Source organism: Nerophis ophidion, linkage group LG09 (genome assembly GCF_033978795.1).
Source record: "Nerophis ophidion isolate RoL-2023_Sa linkage group LG09, RoL_Noph_v1.0, whole genome shotgun sequence".
Taxonomy (NCBI): Eukaryota; Metazoa; Chordata; class Actinopteri; order Syngnathiformes; family Syngnathidae; genus Nerophis; species Nerophis ophidion.
Genome location: NC_084619.1, coordinates 58,412,363 through 58,419,862, shown reverse-complemented (window position 1 = coordinate 58,419,862; position 7,500 = coordinate 58,412,363). Strand labels below are relative to the sequence as shown.

The window sequence follows — 7,500 nt, the reverse complement described above, 5'->3', positions numbered from 1 at the left end:
GGGGCACAAGAGGCCGGGTTAGACGCAATCGACATGCAAGACAATGCAGATAAAACGTGGAAGGTACAGAGGTGGGTCGAGTAGCCAGAAATTGTACTCAAGTAAGAGTACTGTTACTTTAGGGATGTATTACTCAAGTAAAAGTAAGGAGTAGTCACCCAAATATTTACTTGAGTGAAAGTAAAAAGTATGTTGTGAAAAAACTACCAAGGAATGAGTAACTGATGAGTAACCTGTTCGTTTAATGATGACGGCAACAAGTAATGCACAAAAACATAAAAATACAATGGACAAATTCAGAGCCAGGAATATCTCTTAAGCACTAAAACAATAATACATATTAAATAATATATATTTGGTTTTACACTGTATTGAAAAAAAAATTTAAAATTAATTTTACCTTTGCAACCTCATTATTTGGCTAAGTTTTATATTCATAAATGTAAGTTTCGCAATCTCCGACCTGTTTTTTGTGCCTTTAAAAAAAGATTTAGAACTCTACATTTAAACACTCTACCTCTAACAACCAAAAAGCTGTGAAAACGATGATCACGTGTTCCAAATTTAAGTTATTTACTGAGATTGAGTGAGCCTATGGCTTTGCAATTTGTTTATTTTATATAAATGGGTTGTACTTGTATAGCGCTTTTCTACCTTCAAGGTACTCAAAGCGCTTTGACGCTACTTCCACATTTACCCATTCACACACACATTCACACACTGATGGAGGGAGCTGCCATGCAAGGCGCTAACCAGCACCCATCAGGAGCAAGGGTGAAGTGTCTTGCTCAGGACACAACGGACGTGACGAGGTTGGTACTAGGTGGGGATTGAACCAGGGACCCTCGTGTTGCGCACGGCCACTCTACCACTGGGCCACGCCGTCCCGTACACCGGTATATATATTTTTTGCATTCTTTTTTAGTTACTTTGAATTTACAACCTCCTTGGTGCTGTTTTGTACGGTTTTTATACTGTTTTGTACTGTTTTTTTTTACTCTCTTTGATTATTATTTTCAACTGTTTGTAAATGTTGAAATTTATAAATAAAGGTTTATTAAAAAAAAAAAAGTGTGCAGTTTATTATGTGACCGTCTGGCTTTGTTTGATTGGTGAAACGGAGTCAAACGTCACCAGTGACTGCATTTGATTGGTGAAACGCAGGCATGTGATAGATCTTACTTTGAAGGTCTGTCTGACAAAACCAAAACAAACATTAACGGATCGATAAAAATCCGTAGCGAGTAGCGAGCTGAATATAGATAAATGGAGCGGAGTAAAAGTAGCGTTTCTTCCCTATAAATATACTCAAGTAAAAGTATGTTGCATTAAAACTACTCTTAGAAGTACAATTTACCCCAAAAGTTACTCAAGTAGAGGTAACGGAATAAATGTAGCGCGTTACTACCCACCTCTGGGAAGGTACGTGGCAAACTGGTTGGGCTGGGTATTGCTTCACCTGCAAACCTTGAGACCTCCGAATTCGGTAGATGAGGGGGGCGGGATTTGGTGGTCGCGGGGGGTGCATGTTGTAGCGTCCTGGAAGAGTTAGTGCTGCAAGGGGTTCTGGATATTTGTTTTTTGCCGATATCCCGATACTCCGATACTGTCCAACTCTTAATTACCGATTCCGATATCAACCGATACCGATATATACAGTCGTTGAGTTAACACATTATTATGCCTAATTTTGTTGTGATGCAAGTTTTTCCAAAATAAATCAACTCAAGTTATGGGAAAAAATGCCAACGTGGCACTGCCATATTTATTATTGAAGACACAAAGTGCGTTATTTTTTTTTAACATGCCTCCAAACAGCAGCTTGGAATTTTGGGACATGCTCTCCTGAGAGAGCTTGAGGAGGTTGAGGTGGGCAGGGTTGGGGATGGGCGGGGTTTGTAGGGGGTAGCGGGAGGGGGGGGGGATGTATATTGTAGAGTCCCGGAAGAGTTAGTTCTTTAAGGGGTTCTGGGTATTTGTTCTGTGGTGTTTATGTTGTGTTACGGTGCGGATGTTCTCCCGAAATGTGTTTGTCATTCTTGGTTGGTGTGGGTTCACAGTGCAGGCGCACACCCAGTGGGACGTCGGTGACTATGAGAAACCAACCCCCCCAACCCTCCCCCCTCTAGGGGACCGAAAGCAATGGATGTCGAGTGGGTCTAAGTTCAATCCATAGTGGATCCAACACAACCGTGAGAGTCCAGTTTATGTTGTGTTACAGTGAGGATATTCTCCCAAAATGTGTTTGTCATTCTTGTTTGGTGTTGGTTCACAGTGTGGCGCATATTTGTAACAGTGTTAAAGTTGTTTAAACGGCCACCCTCAGTGTGACCTGTATGCCTTGCAGTCACTTACGTGTGTATGTGACAGCCACATTCGACATGTGAATGGGTTGGCAAGATGTTTATTACTGTAGTAGAGGGAGCTCAATATTGTTGTTTGGGGGAAAATAAGTAAACTTTCGAGAGAATTGTTGCTCTGAATATTCGGGTGTCTCATGGAAGAATTGGGATGGTTGGCAAATGTGATTTCGTCAAGCGGCATCTAAATAAAACTCGCGGGCCGCACTAATATTACATTTTCATATTAAGGTGCGGGGCCGCGTGTCTGAGACCCCTAGTTTATACATAGCACAAAGCAAAAAAAAATAAAAAATTCTACGCTGTGTTATTTAATTTTAAATTTCAATAGAGTTTTTTGGCTCCCATTGGTTTCTTTATTTTGTGAAAGGGGTCAAAATGGCTCTTCGAGTGGTAAAGGTTGCCGACCCCTGCTCTATGTTTACATTTTCAAACTTTGCACTATTTTCTTACACTTTGTAAACATTTTAAGAGCTTATTTTTTTTACATTGTTTTGAGTGTTTTTAATGCTTGTGTTGACATTTCCTTTCTGCCTTGATATCTGAGGGCATTATAATCAGAGGAGGGCTACATTTATGATAACATATATTTATATATATTCTCTTTATTTTCCATAGGTCATAAAAATATCAATGATTAGCGATATCGACCGGCATAAAATACAGTTATCAGCCATGTCGCCCAGACCTGTGCTGTAACACACATAAAATGTGGACACGCTCAAAGTTAAACTGGGACTTTTATTCCACTAAGCAAAAAAAAAAAAAAGTTTTTGTTTTTCTAATCCCAGTGGAATACTAAAATAGCCCCATGTTACTGGTTAAAAGTGGACTGGCACCACCATGTAAGGCAGGAATGTCCAAACGTCCCCTGAGGGACGCACACTGAAAAATTAAAAGCGATAGATTTTTCTTTAAGGCTCTTTTCAAGTTTGGTCCAGTGTCTTATTCATACATTTTTGGAAATATAAGTCCCATATTATTTTTTTTATTCAACGCTTAAACTCTCAATCAACTTCAGGTCATTCCGTCAATAAAAAGTTAATTTTTAAAAAATATTTCATGCCCTTTTTTTGGTCAAAATTAAATTTTTTATAGCAAAACATAAAATATGCAATATTTTACCCTAGATATTTTCAAAAAAGAATATTTGATGTGAATTAATCGAAGCCTTCATTAGGTCAATAATTAATAAATAACATTATTTTCACTCTTTTAAAAATTTTTTTTTTACTTTTTTAGCTTTCAAATGAGGTGGCGCTGCGATGAGGTGGCGACTTGTCCAGGGTGTACCCCGCCTTCCGCCCGATTGTAGCTGAGATAGGCGCCAGCGCCCCCCCGCGACCCCGAACGGGAATAAGCGGCAGGAAATGGATGGATGGAGGGCTTTCAAAAACTAAACACCCTCAAAAAGATATCGGGCACCCAAAAGTGCCACCAGTCAAAAAAAGTGTTAAAAATAGTTAATATATCTAAAAAATTTATTTCTCTACTTCCATGTCTTGGATCACTAAATCAACTTTAGATCGTTATGTCCATTAAAAGTGTTGTTTTTAATGTTTTTTTTGTTTTTTTTAAGAAAACATTGGTTTTAATATGGTAAACACACAAAACTTACAAACATTTCTCCAAAACACATTTCAAAGTTTAACTTTTGTAATTATTATTCTTTTTTAGGTAATTATATTGATGAAAAAAAAATCTGAATAAAATTCCCACTCAAAGTGTTAAAAATACAGTGTAAGTCATAAATTATTTTAAAACTTTCAACACTTAAGTCTCTCGATCAACGTCAGGTGTCTCTGTTGATTATAGTTATTTTTTAATCTTTTTGTTTTATGCCCTTTTTGTCAACATAAACTTAGTTTTTTTTATACGGCGAACACACAAAATATGCAATATTTCCCTCAAAAGATATATCAATTTGGAATATTTAATGTGAAGTAATCGGAATCTTCAATAGGTCAATAATTCATAATCGTGATTTTGATTCATTATTATTTTTTAGCAATGACAGTCTTTTTGTTTTTTTAGAAAAAAGAAAACCTTTGTTTTAATATGGTAAACACCAAAAACTTGCAAAAAAATTTCCTAAACAAATTTTAAAGTGTAAGAATTTTAATTCGAACCTTAAATAAGTCAATAATTCATAACATTATTATTTTTTAAGTAATTATAATAATTAAAAAAATCTGAATAAAATTCCCACTCATAAAAGTGTTAAAAATACAGTGTAATTCATACTTTTTTTTTTTTTACCTTCAACATTTAAGTCTCTTAATCTGTCGGTCGATTATAGTTTTTTTTTTTTTTTTAATGTTTTTGTTTTATGCCCTTTTTGTCAAAGTAAACTTAGTCTTTTATACGGCAAACACACAAAATATTCAATATTTCCCTCAAAAGATATATCAATGTGGAATATTTAATGTGAAGTAATCGGAATCTTAAATAGGTCAATAATTCATAATTGTGATTTTGATTCATTATTATTTTTTAGCAATGACAGTCTTTTTTTAATTTTTTTTTTAGAAAGAAGAAAACCTTGGTTTTAATATGGTAAACACCAAAAACTTGCAAAAAATTCTCCAAAACACATTTCAAAGTGTAACAATTGTAATTGGAGCCTTAAATAGGTCAATAATTCCTAACATTATTATTTTTTAAGTAATTATATTAATGAAAAAAATCAGAGTAAAATTCCCACTCATAAAAGTGTTAAAAATACAGTGTAATTCATACTTTTTTTTTACCTTCAACATTTAAGTCTCTCAATCTGTCGGTCGATTATAGTTTTGTTTTTTTGTTTTTTATGCTTTTGTTTTATGCCCTTTTTGTCAAAGAAAACTTAGTTTTTTATACGGCAAACACACAAAATATTCAATATTTCCCTCAAAAGATATATCAATGTGGAATATTTAAAGTGAAGTAATCGGAATCTTAAATAGGTCAATAATTCATAATCATGATTTTGATTCATTATTATTTTTTAGCAATGACAGTCTTTTTTTTTTTTTTTTTTTTTTTAGAAAGAAGAAAACCTTGGTTTTAATATGGTAAACACCAAAAACTTGCAAAAAATTCTCCAAAACACATTTCAAAGTGTAACAATTGTAATTGGAGCCTTAAATAGGTCAATAATTCATAACATTATTATTTTTTAAGTAATTATATTAATGAAAAAAATCAGAGTAAAATTCCCACTCATAAAAGTGTTAAAAATACAGTGTAATTCATACTTCTTTTTTTTTTACCTTCAACATTTAAGTCTCTCAATCTGTCGGTCGATTATAGTTTTTTTTTTGTTTGTTTTAATGCTTTTGTTTTATGCCCTTTTTGTCAAAGAAAACTTAGTTTTTTATACGGCAAACACACAAAATATGCAATATTTCCCTCAAGAGATATTTTTAATGTGGAATATTTAATGTGAAGTAAAAATAGGTCAATAATTCATAATCGTGATTTTGATTCATTATTATTTTTTAGCAATGACAGTCTCTCTTTTTTTTTTTTTAGAAAAAAGAAAACCTTGGTTTTAATATGGTAAACACCAAAAACTTGCAAAAAATTCTCCAAAACACATTTCAAAGTGTAACAATTGTAATTGGAGCCTTAAATAGGTCAATAATTCTAACATTTTTATTTTTTAAGTAAATATATTAATTTAAAAAATCGGAGTAAAATTCCCACTCATAAAAGTGTTAAAATACAGTGTAATTCATAATTTTTTTTATTTTTTTACCATCAACATTTAAGTCTCTCAATCCGTCGGTCGATTATAGTTTTTTTTTATTTATTTTTTTTTTAAGGTTTTTGTTTTATGCCCTTTTTGTCAAAGAAAACTTAGTTTTTTAGACGGCAAACACACAAAATATGCAATATTTCTTCAAGAGATATTTCAATGTGGAATATTTAATGTGAAGTAATCAGAGTCTAGAATATGTCAATAATTCATAACAACCGTGATTTTGATTCATTATTTAAATGTTTTTTTTTTTAAATAAACACACTAAAAGGCCTTGGGATTCCAAAAGGGCTCCACTCACAAAGTGTTAAGAATAAGTCAATTAAAAGTGTTTATTTTTTTTATTTTTTATGCTTTTTTAAAAAAAACAAAAAACATAACCTAGGTTAAAATATGATAAACACACAAAAAAGCCTCCAAAACACATTTCCAAGTGTCACATTTGTAATTGGAGCCTTAAATAGGTCAATAATTCATAACATTTACTTTTGTTTATTATTTTTTGAGTAATAATATTAGTAAACATTTTTTAAAAATATCAATAAAATGTTCACTCATAAAAATAGAGTCAAAGAAAACTTTGATTTTTATACAGCAAAGACACAAAATATGCAATATTTCCCTCAAGAGATATTTCAATGTGGAATATTTGATGTGAAGTAATCAGAGTCTAGAATATGTCAATAATTCATAACAACCATGATTTTGATTCATTATTATTTTTGTAAAAATTAAAAAATAAACACACTAAAAGGCCTTGGGATTCCAAAAGGTCTCCACTCACAAAGTGTTTAAGAATAAGTCAATTAAAAGTGTTTTTTAAATATTTTATGCTTTTTATTTTTTATTTTTCTTTTTTTTTTTTTTTTTAGAAAAAAAACACCTTGGTTTAAATATGATAAACACACAAAAAAGTCTCCAAAACACATTTCCAAGTGTAACATTTGTAATTGGAGCCTTAAATAGGTGAATAATTCATAACATTTGCTTTTGTTTTATTATTATTTTTTGGGTAATATATTAGTAAACATTTTTTAAAAATATCAATAAAATGTTCACTCATAAAAATGTAAAAAATAGAGTCAAAGAAATGTTTTTTATATGGCAAACACACAAAATATTTAATATTTCTTCCCTCAAGAGACATTTCAAAGTGAAATATTTGATGTGAAGTAATTGGAGCCTTGAATAGGTCAATAATTCATGACAACATTGATTTTGATTCATTATTATTTTTGAGCAATGACTTTTTTTTTCTTAAGAATACACAAAAATATATTTACTTCAATTTTAATGCTTGAATCTCAATATCAACTCCAGATCTATATGTCAATTATAACTTATTATTATTTTTAAATTGTCTTATGCTCTTTGTCAAAGAAAACCTTGCTTTTGATG

General features: G+C 31.8%; 1 protein-coding gene across 1 annotated transcript in view; it reads right to left on the bottom strand.

The window, feature by feature from the left end:
* LOC133559513 (galectin-related protein B-like) overlaps positions 1-7,500 on the bottom strand; it is a 43,326-nt gene that overhangs the window by 632 nt on the left and 35,194 nt on the right. The gene's annotated exons all lie outside the window — the stretch shown is intronic.